The 23,192-nt window shown below is 38.5% G+C and overlaps 1 long non-coding RNA gene across 1 annotated transcript in view; it reads left to right on the plus strand.

The window, feature by feature from the left end:
• The window catches only part of LOC144296095 (uncharacterized), a 218,729-nt gene extending 196,895 nt beyond the window's left edge, over positions 1–21,834 (plus strand). The window contains exon 3 of the long non-coding RNA XR_013363220.1: positions 21,281–21,834. This is a non-coding gene — a long non-coding RNA (uncharacterized LOC144296095). The remainder of the gene's footprint in view (positions 1–21,280) is intronic.
• The last annotated feature ends 1,358 nt before the right edge of the window (positions 21,835–23,192 follow it).

Raw genomic sequence — 23,192 nt, forward strand, 5'->3', positions numbered from 1 at the left:
AAAGGGCTAGTACCCAAAATCTATAAAGAACTCATCAAACTCAACACCCCAAAAAGCAAAAAATGTGGTCAAAAAATTTGCAGAAGACATGAATACACATTTCTCCAAAGAAGGCATACAAATGACCAATAGACACATGAAAAAACGCTCAACATCACTCATCATCAGGGAAATACAAATCAAAACCACAATGAGATACCACCTCACACTGGTCAGAATGGCTAAAAGTAATAACTCAGGAAAAAACAGATGTTGCTTAGGATGAAGAGAAATGAGAACCCTCTTACATTGTTGGTAGGAATGCAGATTTGTGCAGCCACTCTAGAAGACAGTATGGAGGTTCCTCAAAAAGTCAAAAATAGAGCTGCCCTACAACCCAGCAAGTGTACTACTGGGTATTTATATGGAGGATAGAAACACAGTGATTTGAAGTGGAACATACACCCCAATTTTCATAGCTGCCAGAGGTGGGAGATTGGGAGCGGGCAAAAGTACAAACTTCCAATTATATAAAATAAATATCAAGTGTATTAGGGAACAGAGAAACTGATGAAGAAAAAATATATCTGGAAAAATTGGGGCTTAGATATAAAAAACTGAGAAATATAAGTTTATATTAAAAATTAAATATACCATGTCATAAAAGGAGTAAAGGAGACTTTCTGCATCTTTGGATCCCCCATTCCCCCACTCCACCTCACATTTGATCTTTAATCCCTTTGGTTCCATATCTCTCTCTCTCTCTCTTTCTCTCTCAATCTCTCTCTCTCTCTCTCTCTTTTTCCTGCCTCAGCATTTTCTTATGTCTCATTTCTATTTTTCTCTTTATTCTTTTTAAAATAATCTTCATAACCTCTACCTCTTTATCTTCCTTTTCATCTTGTCACTGTCTATATTTTTTCCTTCTTTAATTGTTTCTATCAGACCATTTTTAGCCTTTTTAAATATTTTTTAACTTGAAATATAATTGACATATATTAGCGTCGGGTGTACAACATAAGGATTTGATATTTGTATATATTGTGAGATGATCACCACAGTAAGTCTAGTTAACATCCACCACTACACAGAGTTATTAATATTTTTTCTTGTGATGTGAATTTTAAAATTTACTCTTCTAGCAACTTTCAAATAGACGATACAGTATCATTAACTATAGTCACCATGCTGTACTTTATGTCCCCAGGACTTATTTATTTTTTATAATTGGAAGTTTGTACTTTTGCCCACTTTTCACCTCCCACCTCTGACAGCCACCAATCTGTTCTTTGTATTTATGAGTTGATTTTTTTATATAAAATCATATATTTGCCTCTCTTTGTTTGACTTATTTCACCTAGCATGATGCCCTTAAGTCCCATCTATTTTGTTGCAAATGACAAGATTTCCTTCATTTTATAGCTAAATAATATTCTGTGTGAATGTGTGTGATGATATCTCATTGTGGTTTTTATTTACATTTCCCTAATGATTAGGGATATTGAACACATTTTCATGCACCTGTTGGTCACTTTATATCTTCTTTGGGAAACTGCTTATTCAGATACTCTGCTCATCTTTTTAAAAGATTTTACTTATTTATTTGAAAGAGAGAGAGAGAGAACACAAGCAGGGGGAGAGGCAGGCAGAGGGAGACGGAGAAGCAGGCTCAATTCCAGAACCCAGAGATTATGACCTGAGCCAAAGGCAGACGTTTAGCCAATTGAGCGACCCAGGCTCCCCCCTCTGCTTATTTTTAATTGGATTGCTTGCTTTTTTTTTTTTTTTTTTGTATTGAATTGTATGAGTTCTCTATATATTTGGGGTATTAATCACTTAATGGATATGTGATTTATAAATGCTTTCTTCATTTTATAGGTTGCATTTTCATTTTTGAAATGTCTCTTTTGCTGTGCAGAAGCTTTTTAGTTTGATGTAGTCTCATTTATTTATTTTTACTTTTGTTGCCTTTTGTTTTTCTTTAATTTTTTTCTTTTCTTCCTTTTATATTTTAAAGTGTAGAATTTTATGATCATCACTTACACTCAATGCTCATCACAAGTGCCTGCTTTAATACCCATCACCTATTTAACCCACTAGCCCCTTCCAACCTCCCCTCCAGTAATCCTCAGTTTGTTCTCTGTAGTTGGGTCAGTTTCTTGGTTTGCCTCTCTTTTTTTCCTCCTAAGTTCATTTGTTTTGTTTCTTAAATTTCACATATAAATGAAATCATAGGGTATTTGTCTTTCTCTGGCTGACCTATTTCACTTAGCATAGTATTTTTTAGCTCCACCCACATCGTAGCAAATAGCAAGATTTCATTCTTTTTTTTTTTTTTGTCTTTTGTTTTTCTTTCTTTTTTTTTTTTGTTTTTCTTTTATGAAATTGTTTTGGCTAATCTAGTTCTTTTACATTTCCTTATAAATTATTGGATTATCTTGTCAATTTTTACAAAAACCATATTGTAATTTTTGCTTATATGGCATTGAATCTATTCATCAATTTGAAAAAAAAAAAACCTGAAATCTTAACAATAATGAATCTGCTGATTCATTGAGCATGGTATATCTCTGTACTCATTTAGGTGGTATATGTATGCAATGGAATATTCCTCAGCCATTAGAAACGACAAATACCCACCATTTGCTTCAACGTGGATGGAACTGGAGGGTATTATGCTGAGTGAAATAAGTCAGTCAGAAAAGGACAAACATTATACGGTCTCCTTCATTTAGGGAATATAAAAATTAGTGAAAGGGAATAAAGGGAAAGGAGAGAAATGAGTGAAAATAGTGAGGATGACAAAACATGATAGACACCTAACTCCGGGAAATAAACAAGGGGTAGTGGAAGGGGAGGTGGGGGGGGAGTTGGGGTGACCGGGTGATGGGCACTGAGAGGGACACTTGGTAGAATGAGCATTGGGTCTTATGCTATATGTTGGCAAATTGGACTCCAATAAAAAAAATTTTAAGAAAAAAAGATGATGTCAGTAGATAAGGAATTTTCGATGTTTATTATAAACATGTTCTTATATATGTACAACTCCGTGAGTTAAAGATGTTTTTGCATTTTTAAGGAGCTGTAAGAAAACAACTGAGAATGTGAAATCAAGACTATGTGGTTTGCAAAGCATAAAATATTATTGTCTGGGTCTTTTGAAATGGGTTTATTGGAGTACCTGCGTGGCTCAGTGGTTGAGCATCTGCCTTCAGCTCAATCAACAAAACTAAAAGGTAGCCTACAGAATGAGACAGATATTTGCAAATGACATATCTGATAAAGGATTAATATCTAAAATCTATAAATAAGTTAGCAAACTCAACACCAAAAAAACAATCCAGTTAAAAAAGGACAGAAGAGGGGTGTCTGGGTGGCTCAATCAGTTAAGTATTTGCCTTTGCTCAGTTTGTGATCCCAGGGTCCTGAGATCAATCCCCAAGGCTCTCAGCTCAGCAGGGAGTCTGCTTCTCCCTCTCCCTCTCCTTCTCCCTCTCCCTCTGCCCCTGCTCTCTCTCTCTCTCTCTTTCTCTCTCTCTCTCTCACTCTCTCTAATAAATAAATAAAATCTTTTTTTAAAAAAAAGGACAGAGGATATGAATACACACTTTCACAAAGAAGACATCTAGATGGCTAACAGACACATGAAAAATTGCACAATATCACTCATCATCAGGGAAATACAAGTCAAAACCAGGATGAGGTGATACAAGATGATGGAAGAGTAGGGGACCTTGTTTTATCTGGTCCCCTGAATTTAGCTAGATAACTATCAAATCATTCTTAACACCTATGAATTCAACCTGAGATGTAAGAAAATAATTGCTGGAATTCTACAAATTTCAAAGTGGTCACTTTTTGCAAGGTAGGAGATGTGGAGAAATAAATCTGAGAGGATATATTGGAAGATAAATGGTGGGGGAGAGGGAGCCTCTGGAAGCCAGCTACCAGAAAGTGATATAGCCCAGAGCCCAAAATTGGAACCTTTAGAAATCTGCTCCAAAGAGAGATGTCTGTGTCTGAAAGGTGCTCAGGTGGTGAAGCGGGATTAGAATCCTAGGTGAGACAGTGTGGTCTCAAGATCCCCAGGGTCACAGAAAGAATGAGGGTGCCTGAGCCAACAGAGTTCCCGAGCATTGGAGTGGGGAAACTGGTTACAGTCAGTGAGCCCAGGAGGGGGCTCTCAGATTGGTTCACCATAAACTGCAAACTGTGGCAGGATTGGGTGACAGCTCTCCGTGTGGAGGTCCTGCAAAGGGCAGAAAGCCAGAGAACCTCCACCTTCCCTCCGGAGGGGCATTGCCAGTGCACCAACAAATGGGCTTCCATTCTCCATGTGGGGACCAAGAAAAGGACAGAAACCCAGCAGCCCTTGCTCTTCCCCTGGGAGGATTGGTGCAAGCATGCACACAAAAGTGAAGACTGCTTATCCCTGAGGGTTTACTGAAGAGAGGGGACCACAATCTTTCAGCTTCAGAGCTGGAGATCCAGACACAGCCATTTTTACTTACCATAAACTTCTAGCCCCAAGTGGTCATGCTACTAATTCTCTGGGATACACTGACATCAACCACAATGTGGCGAGACCTTTCCCCAGAGGATCAGTATGAGTTTTTGTGTGCCAGCTCCATAAAATTTAGAGCTTTGAAATCCAGCTCTAGGGATCCCTGGGTGGCTCAGTGGTTGAGCATCTGCCTTTGGCCCAGGGCGTGGTCCTGGAGGCCTGGGATCGAGTCCCACATCGATCCATGCAGGGATCCATGCAGGGAGCCTGCTTCTCCCTCTGCCTGTGTCTCTGCCTCTCTCTCTCTCTCTCTCTCTCTCTCTCTCTCTCTGTGTATGTCTCTCATGAATAAATAAATAAAATCTTAAAAAAAAAAAAAAAGAAAGAAATCCAGCTGCAGACCCGAGATAAAACACAGGATTGATGTGCTACTAGGCAGACTGATGGCTCAGACACAGACAGAGCGAAGGCAGGGTTCTGACAGAAGTCTGAGACCCAAAACGGGAGATTGTTCACTCTTCCATGAGGGCTTCCTGAGCAGTGGCAGGCATGAACTTCCCTCTCCAGGGATGACAGAGTAGAGTGACACCATTTTCCCCTGCCCATAAATGTGGACAGACTTCAGTGGAGGCTGGAGTGGCTTGTGCCCTGTAGGTACATATTTATCTTTACAAGGGCAGGTTGAACCAATGCAGCAGTTCCCTAGCCCGCAAGACCAACACAAACCCCCAAGCACACACCAACTCTACTGATCACAGAAGGCTGCAAAGCTTCAGTTCTAGGGGAAATAGGATCTAGCCTTTTCTAACAAGCAGACCAAATACACTTAATTAAAACTCACCTCACACTGGACCAGGTCCTAATACTCCATAGTGCAGGCAAGGAGAAACTCTACAGAGGACTGACCTGGGGGAAAGAGCAGCCAAAGCACAACAGATTGCCCACTCTAAAATACTTCCTGAAGTACTAGACCCTGGATAGTATAGGACCTTTTCTTAATATAGCCATTACAATCGGCATCAGGAAATATAATGAGTTTCCCTAAAACATGCTAGACAGAGATCTAGGCAAAATGCCAAGATGAAGGAATTCATGCCAAAAGAAAGAACTAGAAGTCACAACCAGGGATTTAATCAGAACAAATATAAGCAATATGTCTGAACTAGAATTTAAAACAATAATCATAAGGATTCTAGGTAGGCTTGAGAAAAGTATAGAAGACAGTAGCAAATTCCATTCTGTAGAGATAAAAGAACTAAAAGCTATCAGGCCAAAAGAAAACATTGTATAACTGGGATGCAAAACTGACTGGATGTAATGTCAATGAGGATGGAAGAAACAGAAGAATAAATCAGTGAGATAGAAGATAAAATTATGGAAAATCATGAAGCTGAAAAGATGAGGGAAAAGAATTGGACCACGAATGTAGACCTAGGGAACTCAATGACTTAATAAAGTCCAATGTTCATATTGATGTGGGAAACAAAGACAAAAGAAATGTAGCTTAAATTAAAATCTCCTTACAAAAAAATAAATAAATAAATAAACCTATTTAAAGCCAAAAAAAAATAAAAAATAAAAATAAAATAAAATAAAATAAAATAAAATCTCCTTACAGCTTGCAGCCCACTAATGGAGACCTGAAATATGCAGTGTGACCTTCCCCAAAGAACTAATTGGCTACTTTAGTGCCTTATTGTTTAAAAGTAACCTTATCTTGGCAGCAGCTGGCTCCTCAAGGTCCTGAAAGCCTTGCTTACAGATTCCTTGGGCAGCAGCTGGCTCCTCAAGGTCCTGAAAGCCTTGCTTACAGATTCCTTGTGCTATCCCTAACCCCCACTAATTAAAAAGTACATAGTCACTCGTTACAATCCCAGTGTAGCTCTTTCTGCCCAGAGATCCTGTCCCATGAGAAAGAAAGGAGTTAAGGTATAGGCAGGAGAAATAGGAGGTCCCTGAATCCCCACCACCACCACCACAAGTCTCCAAAACTATTCCTGGCAGGTAGAGATACTGTGATAGAGCAGAAAAAGAGATAAAGGAATAAACCAAGATGGCACAAGAATCTCAAGGCCACAAGTTTCCCACTCAGTTCTCAATTAAAGCCTGCCACCAAAAACCCTCAGTGGCAACCCATTTGGGACCCTTCTCACCCTAGAGAGCTTTTTTTTTTTTTTAATTTATTTATGATAGTCACACAGAGAGAGAGAGAGGCAGAGACACAGGCAGAGGGAGAAGCAGGCTCCATGCACCGGGAGCCTGACGTGGGATTCGATCCCGGGTCTCCAGGATCGTGCCCTGGGCCAAAGGCAGGCGCTAAACCGTTACACCACCCAGGGTTCCCCCTAGAGAACTTTTTTCTTTCCTTTCTGTTCTCACTTAAACTTTCACTTCACGTCACCCTTTTGTATCCATGAGATTCATTCTTCCAACTCTGTTAGACAAGAACCCTGCAATCCTGTAACAATATCACAGAAGTCCCAGAAGAAGAAAAGAGGGGAAAAGAGGCAGAAGGTTTATTGAGCAAATTATAGCTAAAAGCTTCCCTAATCTGGGGAAGGAAACAGTCTTCCAAATCCAGGAGGCACAAAGAACTCCCATCAAAATCAACAAAAGCTGGCCAACATCAAGACATATTGCAGTAAAATTTGCAAAATACAGAGATAAGGAAGGAATCCTGAAAGCAGCAAGGGAAAAGAAACCCCTAACCTACAAGGGAAGTTAGATCAGGCTAGCAGCAGATCTTTCCAGAGTACTCCTGTGTTTTGTCTCAGGCACATGGCTAGGTTTCAAAACTCCAAATTTTCAGGAACCAGGGCAGCATAGATGCACGCTGATCCTCAGTGGGAGGGTCTTGCCATGCTGTGGCTGGTGCTGGTTTGTCCCAGAAAAGCAGTTTGCAGGAATCCCAGGGGATCAGAGTTTATGATAAAGTATGGCAAAAAAAAAAGCCTGCTCTAAGGTTTGCTGTCCTCAGCAGACGTGTCTGTTCCTATGCTAATGAACAGCACAGCATTTTGTCCCCGTAGAGGCCATACCACTTCTCCCAAGTGCACTCGAAGAAGGGGACTTCTCTCTCCCAGTGTGACCCAGGGGATCCTCAGTCCATCCTGTCTGCTCCTGGGCCTCTGGCTCCCTCCCCACAGGAGAACCACTATGCCCACTAGGCTCCACCCAGCAGTGGCGGGGACTTCCACAACTTCAGATTCTGAGCTCTGCTGATTGTAATAACTTGCGATAACCAGCCCTTCCAGTTTCTTCCATCATGGTCTTGAGGGAGTGTTTTTTTTGTGCAATCACGTGTGCACTGCTTTCTCTCTGTTACTCCCTCTAACTCTCTCTCCTCTCTCTGAGATCAAGGCTCCCTCCCCTCCACAGAACCAGAGATTTTTTTTCTCCCCAGAATCATGCCTCTGCAGCTCTTACTTTCCATGAGGTGGCAACTTTTCTCCCCTGTGCTCTGCAGTTTGTTCTCTCAACATTCAGGTCAATTTTCCCGGTGTTTGGAATGATTTAATATTTATCTAGCTGTGTTTGAGGATGAGGCAAGCATCCTACTGCCCCTACTGCTCTGCCATTGTAACTTCTAGCTCACCATTATTTCTTAAAATGTGATTTCTGACCCTTTCTCTCCCTTCTCCTGAAATTCCAATAATTCACAAATCGGTTCTTTCCTTGGTATACGATAGATCATTTGTTTTTACTATTTTTCATTCTTTTATATTTTCCTCTAGTTGGAAATGTTCAATTGATCTGTCTTCGTGCTCATTGGTTCTTCGGTTTGTTCAAACCTGATTTGGAAGCTGTCTATTGAATTCTTCAGTTCAGTCATTGTATTCCGCAGTGCTGGAATTTCTGGTTCTTTATTATGTTTTATGTCTCCTTGTTCAACTTCTTATAATTGTTCTTGTATTGCTTTCCTAATATTGGTTTTGCTTTGGTTTGTTTGTCTTTCTTGGTATTGTTCATTGTTTACCTCTATTCTCTTATAGCTTTCTGGTCATCTTGAGAACAATTACTTTGAATTATTTGTTAGGTAATTCCCTTATCTTCATTTCTTTGGGTTCGATTACTGGAGGTTCACAGTATTCCTTTGGTGGAATCATGTTTCCCTGATTCCCCGTGATCCCTGTGGGCTTGTGTGGGAGTTTGTGCATTTGAAGAAGCAATTACCTCTTCTAAACTTTTTTGGAATGATTTTGGTTACAAAAAAAAAAAAAAAAAAGACTTCCACTTGCAAGTGGGGGGTCACACTGGAGTATATTGTTTCCCTGGGCCTAGTGGTAGGTGTCAAATTGGAGATGTGTGATGGCATGGGGGCATAAGGTCTCTTCAACTCAAGCCACTGGGTCCAGAGACTTGCAAATGTGTGATTCTTGGTGAAAGCTACCACATGTCCACAGTGGCTGCTATTGGATTCCTCAGCTGCACCTCCAGATCCAGTAGGTAGGGATCACTGCAGGTAGTGGTGGTATCCAGAGCTGGTGGTGTGCACACATGAGGCTGTGGGAGCCAGCTACAGGTGTCTATGTAATGTCAAGGGTGAGGTGCAGACACACATGCAATTATTCAGCCCAAGATAGACAGCTGCTATCACACTGCTATTTCAGAGGTCCTAGCTGTTGGCACCTACTACCCTGACTGCTGGGTCTTGATCCCTGCACATTACAGTGCAGTAGGATGAGGGGGCTGGGCAGATAGAATTCAGGTGCTCAGCTGGAGAGGCTAGCTTTGCAGGTGATCACAGCGGTGCAGGCCAGTGACAGAAAACAAGGAGAGAGAAGATCTCAACCCAGAAGCAGCTGTGGTGGCCATGGCTGCCAGATGGTCTCTCCTGTGGCTGCTGTCTTTCCTGGGTGTGCACACACAGTGAAAGCTGGTGATGAATGTCAGGCTGGCAGTCTGCAGGGACAAACTAGAGGGGCTAGACTGAAGCACACACACAGCGGTGAGAGGGGACACCTAGACTGGTGTCTTGCACTTATATAACTGCAGAAGTATGGCTGGCTGCTGTTGTGATTCCCGGGCTGGGAGAGAGAGGTGGAGGTGGGGACTCTAGTGGCTGGAGTCAGCAAACCTGAATACTGGGGAAAGCTGGCAAAACCTACAGAGTGTTTGCAGTAAGTGCAGGCTGTTGATTTTTTTTTCTTACTGTCAGAAGCTGCTGGGTTTGTCTGTTACTGTGAACCTCAATCACTTACCTGCATGGACGCTATCAGTAGGGTAGTCCCTGCTCGTCTCAGTGCTCCTACCCATCTCTACATATCTCAGTGTTGCTGGTCTGGGTAGAATGAAATGGAAGCAGAACCTTCATGCAGTACCCTGAAAGGCTGAGGAAGCTAGCAGATCGCTCAATTCTCTTTTTTTATTGAGGAAAACAGGAACTCATTCTGGTTGGGGCGTTCCCTCTTAGCAATGAGCAATGCCAGTTTGGGGATGGGATGAAGTAGGAAAGATAAAGCGGTTTTCCTTCTCATCTTGTGTGTGTATAGTCATGTTTTTTTATTTTGCCAAAGTTTCTTAAATGGACTCCAGAGCTCTCCCATAGATGTTTTTGTTCATGGATAGCTGTCTAATTGTTGATCTTTGTGAGGCGACAGAGGGAGGAGTCTCCTATGATGCTATATTGATGGTGTCACTCTGGCCTCAACTGTTGACTAAATAAATAGATGCAGTTCTTACTACAACCCTGGTGGTGGTTTTATCATTGACAATATTTTACATAAGAGCAAACAGCCTCTAAATGGTCAGGATTTGCCATGTGCCATTGTTAGAAGTAAAGCTTTCTGATAATGAAAAGATTCAGTTTTTCCATTTACCTCTAGCTATCTGCAAGTGACACAGCTTTTTTTTTTTTAATATTTTATTTTTAAATAATCTCTACACCTAACATGGGGCTTAAACTCACAACCCCAAGATCAAGAGTCACATGCCCTATTGACTGAGCCAATCAGGTACCCCATGACACAGCTCTTAATTTGTTTGGTTTTTTCTTTTTGTTTTTTGTTTTGGTTTGGTTTTTGGTTTTGGGTTTTTTTTACAGCTTTTAATTTGGAGATTCTGTGTCATTTCTTTTGGGTCCAGGAATGGAAATGAAAATGGAAAAGGTGGCCATCAGTGGCTTCAAAATGCATAAGGTTACATAAGTTTTAGGAATTGCTTACTGATTAATGTGGGTCATTCTTATTTTCACCTAGACTGAAAGGGAGGGACAGGTATCTATATATGATTAAAGATACTCTACTTATCTCAGAGTTTTACTGAGTCTCAAATGATATAATGTGTGTGAGCACTCTTCTAAAATTGTAAAATACTATACTAAACACCCATATTGTTAATAATGTCAAATAAATTGTTTAGGTAAACTTATTTTTATGATCCTATGCTGCCACTTCTCATAATGTAAATTAAGTATATGCACTATCAAATCTTGTTACACACTGGGCAAGGCAATTTTCTGATTTTCTTGTCTCCTATAGAATTTAATTTGTATATTTTCATGTTTTGTGACATTTTAGTCCAGTAGATATTTATCTATTTAATTTTTTATTTTAGGACTTCCTGGCTTTATAGAGTAGTGACTGCTAATTTTATATTTTGGAGGAGAAGTACAAATTAAGCAACTTTCCCCTTTTATTTAACCTTTCTACCACTATTGAGCAACAATAAGAAACTGTTCTCTGATAGTTCAGTTTTCATGGTGACACAAGTTCTATGGGGCAAGATTTTTTCTATTTTAAAATGTCTTTATCTTGCTCAATCCGCATGGATTACTGTTGGTTGTGATTGGCCAGACATTGAAAAGCTGCAAAAGACATTTTCACAGTGGCTTGGTGTTTCAAGATTCATGAAAATATTAAAAACTAGGAATTTCCAAGGCACTCCTAATGTCAGATCAAAATTGCATTTAAATTTTTTAACACATTACCTATTGATATTATATCAGATTTGTCCTAAAATCTATTCAAGTAATTGTGTACCTTTCATGTTGCAGGTGAGAAAGAAAAAAAAAATCCCAAAATATAGTGACCTAAGAGCATGCAGTTAGGTGAAAGGAGAGCTCTGGAGCTTCTGTATGACTTTCCCTTTGTTAAGCTGCCTGCCTTGAAGTAATCTGGACCCCTTTTACTGCAGAGTGCTGACAGCCTCAATTCCTACAGTACTCTGTCCTTGAGTATATATTTAATCATGTTCTCTCTTTGTGGATTTGGTACTGTGAGGATTTCAACACCTTGCATTCATAGTCATGTTTAGTTTATTGTTGTCTGTAAAAGGCTCAGAAAGTAGTATAATGTGAGCAAATCTGACCTGGGCGTCTAAAATATGTGTGAAGAAAACCGAAATTATATTATTTGCTTTTCTAAAAAGCTCCCAACTTCAATTTATTTAACCTCCTACTCATTTTTTTCTTATCACTGCTAATAAAATAGCATTCACCACTTTAGATTATTTGACTTGTAACAATTTTCTGTTGCAATGCAACAAATGATCTGAAAAATATCCTTAGACATGATGATTATAAAATATCATTTTTTAATAAAATTGATTATTCTTAGTGACTTCAGTTTCCTTTAAATCTTGCCCTTGAGTTGCTCCCTGTAGGAATCTCCATGATCATAACAGTAGGCACAGAAGAAAAGTTAAATGAAAGTAGAAGCAAAGCAAAACTCTGTCATCTCTCATAATGTTCTATATTTATAAATCTATTAAAGCAAGTTTCTCCATGCCTTTAGAGAAATCATTGAGCTTTTTCTTTAATTTTGGAACTTAGATAAATTCAGTAAAAGTCGGTTAGGAATACTTCGTTCTCTGATATAAGCCACCCTTGTTCTAGTGGGCACCTGGTCCATTTCTGAGCAGCAGTTACTATCTGAAATATTTTCTAATGCTGAATTCAAATCTCAATTTTCCTAATGCCACTTATTGAGGAAAAGACTCATTTTACCTAAAATGGGTACCGTGAAAGAAACTAGAATTATAGAGATAATTTTAATTATAGAGATAAAGAAAATAACTCATTTTTCAAGCTAATCAGAGTGTGGCAAGTTTGGAAACCATGAATAAAAATGTGAATTACAGAGATGAATAGAGTGACATACAGTACAATATTATAACATAGGCATCCCTGTAGGAGAGTATCCACAAAGACCTAGGCCCAGACCAGGCAACATAGCTGCAAGTATGGCACCTGATTCAAAATATAGGTCTCAGGCAAGAATCAAATAACCTTAAAATACAAGGACACCTGGGTGGCTCAGCGGTTGAGCATCTGCCTTCAGCTCAGGGTATGATCCCGGGATCTTGGAGCGAGGCTCACATTGGGCTCCCTGCGAGGAGCCTGCTTCTCCCTCTGCCTATGTCTCTGCCTCTCTTTGTGTGTCTCTCATGAATAAATAAATAAATCTTAAAAAAAAAAAAACCTTAAAATACAAACTTATAAATATCTCAGCTCACAAAAAAGTATTAACTATTTGTATGATCACTGGCAAAATTTTTAAAATCAGGCTTATTAGGAAATACTATACTTTGTATAATTTACCCTTTTTAACGAATAGTTCTATGAGTTTTGATAAATGCATTCAACCGTGTAACCACCATGGTAATACATAACAATTCCATCACTCCCAAAATTTCTTTTGTACCCTTCTGTAATTACCTCTTCTCCCCACTGCTAGTCCCCTGACAACCACTGATTTCTTCTTAATCCTGGTAGTTTAAAAGCAGGATTCTCAACCTTTGTAAGCTTGGTTTTCTCATTTATCAATGGAAATATTAAATATATTGCTTATTATTACTTATTTCCTGGGATTATTAAAAAGTTAAATACATATATATACACACGTACATATTTGGCACAATGTCTGATTTATTATGAGCATATGACAAATGTTAGTGAAAACGATGACAACAATGATAACAATAGTGATGATGATGGTGGTGGTAGTGAAAATATTGAGCAATGAATTGTAACCCTAAAATTATAACAGTATAGTAAGTAAAACTAAATTAGAGTTTGTAAAACATAATCTCTTATGTAATATAGAAGCATCTTCTATAGTATCCTAACACTTGATCATCAAATTCAATTAGAATGTGTCTATTAATGAGAAACTCAGGATTTCTCAAGGGACTTTATTGCATTAGTGGACAATAATGATTGCTTAATTTTTTTGCCTTTCTACAACTTCTACTCATAGATCACAATGACCTTAGTACACAAGCCCAATTTTTCGTTCACAAAATGGGTCCTTAAAGAACTAGGACCGTTTTTCCTCTGAGCTCATTTGTTACTGATTTTTCCTTTATCTTAGGAGGAATATTTGGCTCTTTGTTGCTCATAAAAGACAGTCCTGAATTTTGTACAGTGGCACCAAAAACCTATCACACACACACACACACAAACTGGCTTCCTTGAATCTGCTGGACATCATCCATCATGTGACCCAGACAGGACTTATTTCTTCACACTGCCAGGAACTGTACTCACAAGATTTGAACTCATATGCCCAAGTGTATTTTATTTTATTTTATAGTTTTTAATTTTATTTATTTGAAAGAGAGAGAAATACAGTGCACGAGTAGGGGGAGAGGCAGAGGGAAAGAAGACTCTCCACTGAGCATGGAGCCCAATAGGGGGTCAATCACATAATCCTGAGATCATGACCCAAGCAGAAACCAAAAGTGAGACACTTAACTGACTGAGCCACCCAGGTCCCCCCCAAGTGTATTTTAGATAAGTCCTTCTAAACTTCAATATGAATATAAATCATTTGGAAACCTTACTGAAATACAGATGCTGATTCAACAGGTCTGGGACTTGAGATTTTGAACATGTTTCTTGGTGATGCCCATGTTGATTGGCCATGGGTTGTTCTTTTTTTTTATTATTTAGCTGACATATAGTATATCATTAGTTTCAGTTCAATAATTCATCAGTTGTGTATAACACCCAGTGCTCATCACATCACATGATGGGTCATTCTTTAAGTAGCAATATTTTAGATTGTTTCAAGTTTGGTTGAATTAGCTAGTAATTTTGAGGAGAAAGGGGAATAGTTATAAAATACACCAAATGCTACACTCCATAATGTCAATGTAAAAAACACGTATAAACACTTTCAATATAGAGTCCTACAGAATTGTCTATTCCCAAGGTGAGTGATGGCAGTGCTGAGAATGAGAATCCCAAGGGTCCTGCTTTCCTGTTCATGACTTTTAAAGTCATCATGGTATTCCTCATGAGAGATATGTTTGGAAAACACTGAAAGAGAAGAGATACTGGAATTGAGGAGGGAGGTGGGACATGAAATGTTTACAAGTAGAATAAAATTATGAAGTGGAGTCAACAGAGTGGGGAAGAAAGTAACCAGGTAGAAAGCGGACAAGTGATGGGAGTAAAAGAATCTTGCTGCATGGGTCAGGTGCTGTGGGAAGTGCTCAAGTGATCAAAATTAAAGGTACTGGAAAGATCATGTCCCCAAATTTTCTTCCATCTCATATCAACAGGTTGTAACCATTTAAAAACGGGCTCCCTTGAATCTAATAAAGACTCTACCTTCTATTCATGCGTAGCTTCTCATTACTTGTCTACTTTTTCTCATTATGAGTGGCTCTCTTATTGTAGGCCTCTTTTCTATCAAACATTTCTATCTTAGTCCCTTCAGGCCGCTGCAACAAGATAGCATAGACTGGGGAGCTTAAAGAACAAATAATTATTTCTCATATTTCTGGAGGCTGGGAAGGTCAAGACCAAGGTACTGGCAGATTTGGTATCTAGTGAAGGCTCACTTCGTGTATGGATGGCTACCTTCCCACTGTGTGGTCAGATGGCAGAAAGAGGGTGAGAGATGTCTTTGGAGGTACTTGTATTAGGACATTAATACAAGTCATGAGAGTACCACCCTTACAACCTAATTACCTCCCAAAGGCTCTGTTTTCTAGTATTACCATATTGTGGGGGATGATTTCAACACATAAACTAGGTGGGGACACAAATATGGAGTCCATTGCAACTCCTGAGAATTGTAATGTGTAAGTCTTTATTATCTTGGCAAGTACATTTAAAACAAGTTTATTTGAGAAAGATAGAGGCAGCGTAAGCATACTTGCAGGGGTAGAGATTAGGAAGAAAAGCCACAGAGCTAGTGCAAAAGAGAGGGAAACAGAGGAAAGAGAGCCGGTGGAGGCAAGAAGGTACTAAGGAGTGTCTGAATTTTAGAGAAAAACCCGCCCCTCTCAAGGACAACCTTGATCTTTGATAGGACTATAAGCCTCATAAGGAAGATATAAGTTTATTAATCATAAACAAATTCCAAAGCAATAGTAATTAGTTTTTAAATTGAATCTATTTTTTTGCTTTTTAGAAAAGTGTTTTGGTGGGACACCCGGGTGGCTCAGTGGTTGAGCGCCTGCCTTCATCCCAGGGTGTGAGCCTGGAGTCTGGGATCGAGTCCCACATCAGGCTCCCTGCAGGGACCCTGCTTCTCCCTCTGCCTGTCTCTGCCTCTCTCTGTGTCTCTCATGAATAAATAAATAAAGTCTTGAAAAAAAAAAAGAAAAGATTTTTTTGTAAGTGTGCTGCTAGCTAAGGTTCTCATGCCCTTATTTCAAATCAGTAAAATTCCAAGCATTTTGCTTTGCCTTTTGTGTAGCTAATCCTTTGTAAATTTTCTTCAACAGGACCAGAATTTAAAATTTTCTAGAAAGAGATAGATGAGAGAATATATTTATTCATACGATGCTGATGTTATTTTTATTCTAAAGATAATGAATTGCTGTTTAATAAACAGTTTTGTTGAAATGCAACTGTGGAAACTCTTATAGGGCTATGTTTGAATTTTTTTTTTTAATTTTTATTTATGATAGTCATAGAGAGAGAGAGAGAATGAGACAGAGACACAGGCAGAGGGAGAAGCAGGCTCCATGCACCGGGAGCCCGATGTGGGATTCGATCCCGGGTTTCCAGGATCGCGCCCTGGGCCAAAGGCAGGCGCCAAACCGCTGCGCCACCCAGGGATCCCTATGTTTGAATTTTTTGAGGCTTGTTATATATTCTAAAAGGAGGAGAGGCCTATAGGACAAAATCAGAACTATAATATGGGATCAATACTATGCACTGTAAGTTCTAGAAAGTCAGTCTGTGTTGCATGTAACTATCTTCTCCAACTCCACCACTTAAACCACTTAAAGTATCTCTATCTAGAGCCAGGCAAAATCTTCTCTTTTTTTTATATTTCCTGCTAATTTACTTGATTATGGAGATTAGCAAGGCAAAACCGAAGGAGTACGCATTTGGTAGCAGACAGTCCTATCGACTTCCCCATCAATTTTTCCTACCTTTCTCACCTTCATGGGCTTGTTCCAGGTACAGAGTCCTGCCTGGGTTCCAGGCTTGATTGTGTCTTAAAGCATATATACCCTCTGCTCAATAATCCTGCAATGCAGTTTCCTCCGTTCTCATTATGATTATCATTCTCTCTTTCAGATCTCAGCCTAAAATGTCTACTTAATCACCTATACTAAAGTAGCTAAAGATATCTGTACTCATTCACTAGTATCTGAACTTTTTCTTATTTGTGAGCTTATTTATTGGTTAATTGCTCATCTCCCCTCACTAGACTATAAGCTCCTTTTTTTTTATTTTTTATTTTAAATTTGATTATTTACATCTGTGTTATTGGTTTCAGAGGTAGAGGTCAGTGATTCACTCAATGCTCATTATATCACATGCCCATGACCCAGTTGCCCCATCCCCCAACCTCTACCCTCCAGCAACCCTCAGTTTGTTTCCTCTGATTAAGAGTCTTTTATGGTTTCTCTCCCTCTCTGATTTTGTCTTTTATTTTTTTCCTCTCTTCCCCTCTGATCCTCTTTTTTGTTTCTTTAATTCCACATATGAGTGAAATCATATGATAATTGTCTCTCTCTGATGTTTAGCATAATACCCTCTAGTTCCACCCACGTCATTGCAAATAACAAGATCTCATTTTTTGATGCTGAGTAGTATTCCATTTTATGTCTATATTTATGTATGTCTATATATGTGTGTATGTGTATATATATATATATATCACATCTTCTTTATCTATTCATCTGTTAAATTCTCTTGTTAAATATTTTTGTTGAGCAAAAGGAATTCAAGAAAAGTAAATACTAATTGAGCAGATCTAGTTGGTGAGACAACCATGAGCTCAATTAGATGTTAATGGTAGAAACCTTGGGCTATTCCCATATCCCTATTTCCAGTTATTAAGGTTCTTAGTCTCAATTTTTAAAACCTCTCTCTGGGGCAGCCCAGGTGGCTCAGTGGTTTAATCCTGCCTTCAGCCCCACGTTGGGCTCCCTGCATGGAGCCTGCTTCTCCCTCTGCCTGTGTCTCTGCCTCTGTGTGTGTGTGTGTGTGTCTCTCATGAACAAATAAATAAAATAAAATAAAATAAAACAAAATAAAACCTAGTATCTTTAAAAAATAAAAATTAAAAAAATAAAACCTCTCTCTGTTGTCCCTATTCCTATGGAAAAGAAATCCATACTGTCTCCTTTTTCACGTCTCAAGAAATTATCAGAAGTGAGCAAAGTATCTTGAAAATAGTATGACTACAAATAATTTTCTTAATAAATGAGTGAATATATTGTTAAACAGTGATTTAGTAATCCCCTCAATGACTATGGAAGAAGTTGAATTATTCTATCGGCAAGACCCACTTTTTGAAGCAGGTAAATTTTATGAGCAGATCCGAGTCAATGACAGGATTATTGTCTTGGAAAGTACAAAGTTCTATTTCTTATCATCATGTCATGAAGCTAAATTCCCCTAATTTTCTCTATGGTACAGGATGCCTTTATATTTTCAAACAATAATCCCTGAATCACTAGATAAAAATTTTACCAAGTCCCTTTCTTTCCAGAAGCTCTTTACTGTGCGCCAATGTAAAGGAATTGTGAGAGCTATATGATAAAATTACAAATCTTTAAAATGGACAGGGATTCAAGGTTGCTACTTTCCCAGGGACTCTGGCTTCAAATATGCATATTACCATACCCTTCTTTACAGATAAAGGAACTGGGCCCTGAGAAACACAGAGTAAAGAGCCTTGTTTAAGATTACTCATTTGTAAAAAAAAAAAAAAAAAAAAAAAGATTACTCATTTGTGAAGAGTGGACGTAGTGTGATTGCCTGTTCCACATTTCACTGTTCTTTGTTATTTTAATCCCAGTTTATTCATTTTCACTCTGCAATTCATTTTCTCATCATTTGCAATATTTCATTCTAAAACGGAGGCAAAAATAACTCCATCACTGGCAAATATGGAGTTATTCAGTATCAGAAAAAAAATTCAACCTGTTTGTTTCTATACTCAACAAATGCTTGTAAACACTGTGGTTACTCTCCTTTATATAACCCTTTACTATTTCCATAATACTCCATACATGTTATTTAATGGATGAGGTGAGATGTTGTTACTGAATCCATGAAAAAAGAGAGTGCACAATTTGTTCAGAAAGATAACAAAAGGAAAGAAAGATAAGAAAAGGAAAGAAAACTAATCCTAGCCTTAACCTTTGCCCATAGAAAGACCAAGCAATGCTATTACCGATAGAAGGAAAAGGGACAAAAATAGAACAAACAAAAATAATCAGAAAAGTCCCAGAAAAAAATACAAAATGTTAAAAAAAAAGTTCTAAATGAAGTAAAGAGTGGGAAAGACAGTAACGTGAATGGGTGCAAAGGAGACACTATGAGAAAGCTGTCAGATAGTGGGTGAATAGACAGATTGACAGAGATTGAGATTGACAGGTTAAAACGAGGCAAGATGAACGCCAAGATTGGAGAGAAAGTGTGAGGAGAGGTCAGGGTGAAACAGTGAGCAAGTTTTAGGTACCAGACAGGACAAAATATTGATAGGCAATTATAGATGAGCAGCATTCAGGAACCACTGCTTAATAAATTAATATATTCTGTTGCTTCAAGATTTGCTTTCTAGTGTCATGTAGAGATGGTGGAGCTGGACCTACGTATAATCAGTTGAACCTCTAATCTTATCTTACCCTTTGGAATCAGTATCTAGTTTAGATTTCAAATTATATCATCATAACTGACCACATTGGTATTTTCAAAATTTGATACTTATTAATGAATTATCAGGTTAAGTAGGTGAATACATAGCTGGCTCTGTGAAGGTTTTCTTTGAAGGCAGGTATTTATGAGAAATAGAAGAGATTAGTGGGTTTGTCTCTGCTTTACAAAAAAACATCAGGATAAATTTACATTATTAGATAATTTGATGATTCCAGTTTAGTGTTATCACTATACAAAGGTTTGTAATTGTCTAAAATCTATAGAAACAGTCCATTTTCTCTATGCGAATCAGTTTGCTTCTTTTTCCTGTGTGTGGGGGGGGAACTGTACAATTTCATGTGATCGAACAAGGCAGGAAAAAGTAAAAAGCAGGCCTCAGGAAGTAAAATCTCACACTGAGAAATAGAAAATAGTGCCACCTGCAAAGAAGAAGTCAAACTCTCCCTCTTCGCCGATGACATGATACTCTACATAGAAAACCCAAAAGTCTCCACCCCAAGATTGCTAGAACTCATACAGCAATTCGGTAGCGTGGCAGGATACAAAATCAATGCCCAGAAGTCAGTGGCATTTCTATACACTAACAATGAGACTGAAGAAAGAGAAATTAAGGAGTCAATCCCATTTACAATTGCACCCAAAAGCATAAGATACCTAGGAATAAACCTAACCAAAGAGGTAAAGGATCTATACCCTCAAAACTATAGAACACTTCTGAAAGAAATTGAGGAAGACACAAAGAGATGGAAAAATATTCCATGCTCATGGATTGGCAGAATTAATATTGTGAAAATGTCAATGTTACCCAGGGCAATATACACGTTTAATGCAATCCCTATCAAAATACCATGGACTTTCTTCAGAGAGTTAGAACAAATTATTTTAAGATTTGTGTGGAATCAGAAAAGACCCCGAATAGCCAGGGGAATTTTAAAAAAGAAAACCATATCTGGGGGCATCACAATGCCAGATTTCAGGTTGTACTACAAAGCTGTGGTCATCAAGACAGTGTGGTACTGGCACAAAGACACATAGATCAGTGGAACAGAATAGAGAATCCAGAAGTGGACCCTGAACTTTATGGGCAACTAATATTCGATAAAGGAGGAAAGACTATCCATTGGAAGAAAGACAGTCTCTTCAATAAATGGTGCTGGGAAAATTGGACATCCACATGCAGAAGAATGAAACTAGACCACTCTCTTGCACCATACACAACGATAAACTCAAAATGGATGAAAGATCTAAATGTGAGACAAGATTCCATCAAAATCCTAGAGGAGAACACAGGCAACACCCTTTTTGAACTCGGCCATAGTAACTTCTTGCAAGATACATCCACGAAGGCAAAAGAAACAAAAGCAAAAATGAACTATTGGGACTTCATCAAGATAAGAAGCTTTTGCACAGCAAAGGATACAGTCAACAAAACTCAAAGACAACCTACAGAATGGGAGAAGATATTTGCAAATGACATATCAGATAAAGGGCTAGTTTCCAAGATCTATAAAGAACTTATTAAACTCAACACCAAAGAAACAAACAATCCAATCATGAAATGGGCAAAAGACATGAAGAGAAATCTCACAGAGGAAGACATAGACATGGCCAACATGCATATGAGAAAATGTTCTGCATCACTTGCCATCAGGGAAATACAAATCAAAACTACAATGAGATACCACCTCACACCAGTGAGAATGGGGCAAATTAACAAGGCAGGAAACAACAAATGTTGGAGAGGATGCGGAGAAAAGGGAACCCTCTTGCACTGTTGGTGGGAATGTGAACTGGTGCAGCCACTCTGGAAAACTGTGTGGAGGTTCCTCAAACAGTTAAAAATATACCTGCCCTACGACCCAGCAATTGCACTGTTGGGGATTTACCCCAAAGATACAGATGCAATGAAACGCCGGGACACCTGCACCCCGATGTTTATAGCAGCAATGGCCACAATAGCCAAACTGTGGAAGGAGCCTCGGTGTCCAACGAAAGATGAATGGATAAAGAAGATGTGGTTTATGTATACAATGGAATATTACTCAGCTATTAGAAATGACAAATACCCACCATTTGCTTCAACGTGGATGGAACTGGAGGGTATTATGCTGAGTGAAGTAAGTCAGTCGGAGAAGGACAAACATTATATGTTCTCACTCATTTGGGGAATATAAATAATAGTGAAAGGGAATATAAGGGAAGGGGGAAGAAATGTGTGGGAAATATCAGAAAGGGAGACAGAACGTAAAGACTGCTAACTCTGGGAAACGAACTAGGGGTGGTAGAAGGGGAGGAGGGCGGGGGGTGGGAGTGAATGGGTGACGGGCACTGGGTGTTATTCTGTATGTTAGTAAATTGAACACCAATAAAAAATAAATTAAAAAAAAAAAACCATAAAAAAAAAAAGAAAATAGTGCCACCTGCTGGTAACCATGTAGCACTTTTTAAAAAGATAACTCTTTTAGATTTTTATTTAAATTCAAGTTAACATATAGTGTATTATTCATTTCAAGAGTAGAACTTAGTGATTCATCAGTTGCACCCAGTGCTCATCACCTCAGATGTTCTCCTTAATGCCCATCACTCTTACCCATCCCCGCACCTATTGCCCCTCCAGCAACCCTCAGTTTGTTTTCTATAGTTAAGAGTCTCTTATGGTTTGCCTCCCTCTCTGTTTTTATCTTTTATTTTTCCTTCCCTTCCCCTGTGTTCATCTGTTTTATTTCTTAAATTCCATATATGAGTGAAACCATATGATATTTGTCTTTCTCTGGCTGACTTATCTCCCTTAGCATGATACATTCTAGGTCCATCCACATCACTGCAAATGGCAAGATTTCATTTTGATCACTGAGTAATATTCCATTGTGTGTGTGTATGTGTGTGTGCATATGATGAATATATATGAATATATATGAAAAGATATAACTATATTCATCTGTCAATGGACATCTGAGCTCTTTCCATATTTTGGCTATTGTGGACATTGCTGCTATAAACATTGCACTTGACCTTTCAAATCAGTACTTTTGCATCATTTGGGTAAATACCTAGTAGTGAAACTGCTGTGTCAAATAATAGTTCAATTTTTTACTTTTAGAGGAATCTCCATACTGTTTTCCAGCCCAGGGCTTTTTGTTGTTGGAAATTTTTTATTATTGATCCCATTTCTTTGCTGGTTACGGGTCTGTTCAAATTTTCTATTTCTTCTTACACCAGTTTTGGTAATTTGTAGGTTTCTGGGAATTTGTCCATTTCTCCCAGATTGCCCAGTTTGTTGGCATATAATTTTTCAAAGTATTCTCTTATAATTGTAATTCTGTGGTATCATTTGTAATCTTTCCTCCTTCGTTACTGATTTTATCTATTTGGATCCTATCTTTTATTCTTTTTAATAAATCTGGCTAGGAGTTTATCAATTTTATTGATTCTTTCATAAAACCAGCTCTTACTTCTGTTAATTGGTTCTACTGTTATTTTGTTGTTGTTCTATGTCACTTATTTCTGCTCTACTCTTTATTATTCCTCTTCTGCTGGATTTAGAGTTTATTTGCTGTTTGTTTTCTAACTCCATTACATGTAAGGCTAAGTTGCATATTTGAGACTTTTCTTGCTCGTACAGAAGGCCTG

Source organism: Canis aureus, chromosome 24 (genome assembly GCF_053574225.1).
Source record: "Canis aureus isolate CA01 chromosome 24, VMU_Caureus_v.1.0, whole genome shotgun sequence".
Taxonomy (NCBI): domain Eukaryota; kingdom Metazoa; phylum Chordata; class Mammalia; order Carnivora; family Canidae; genus Canis; species Canis aureus.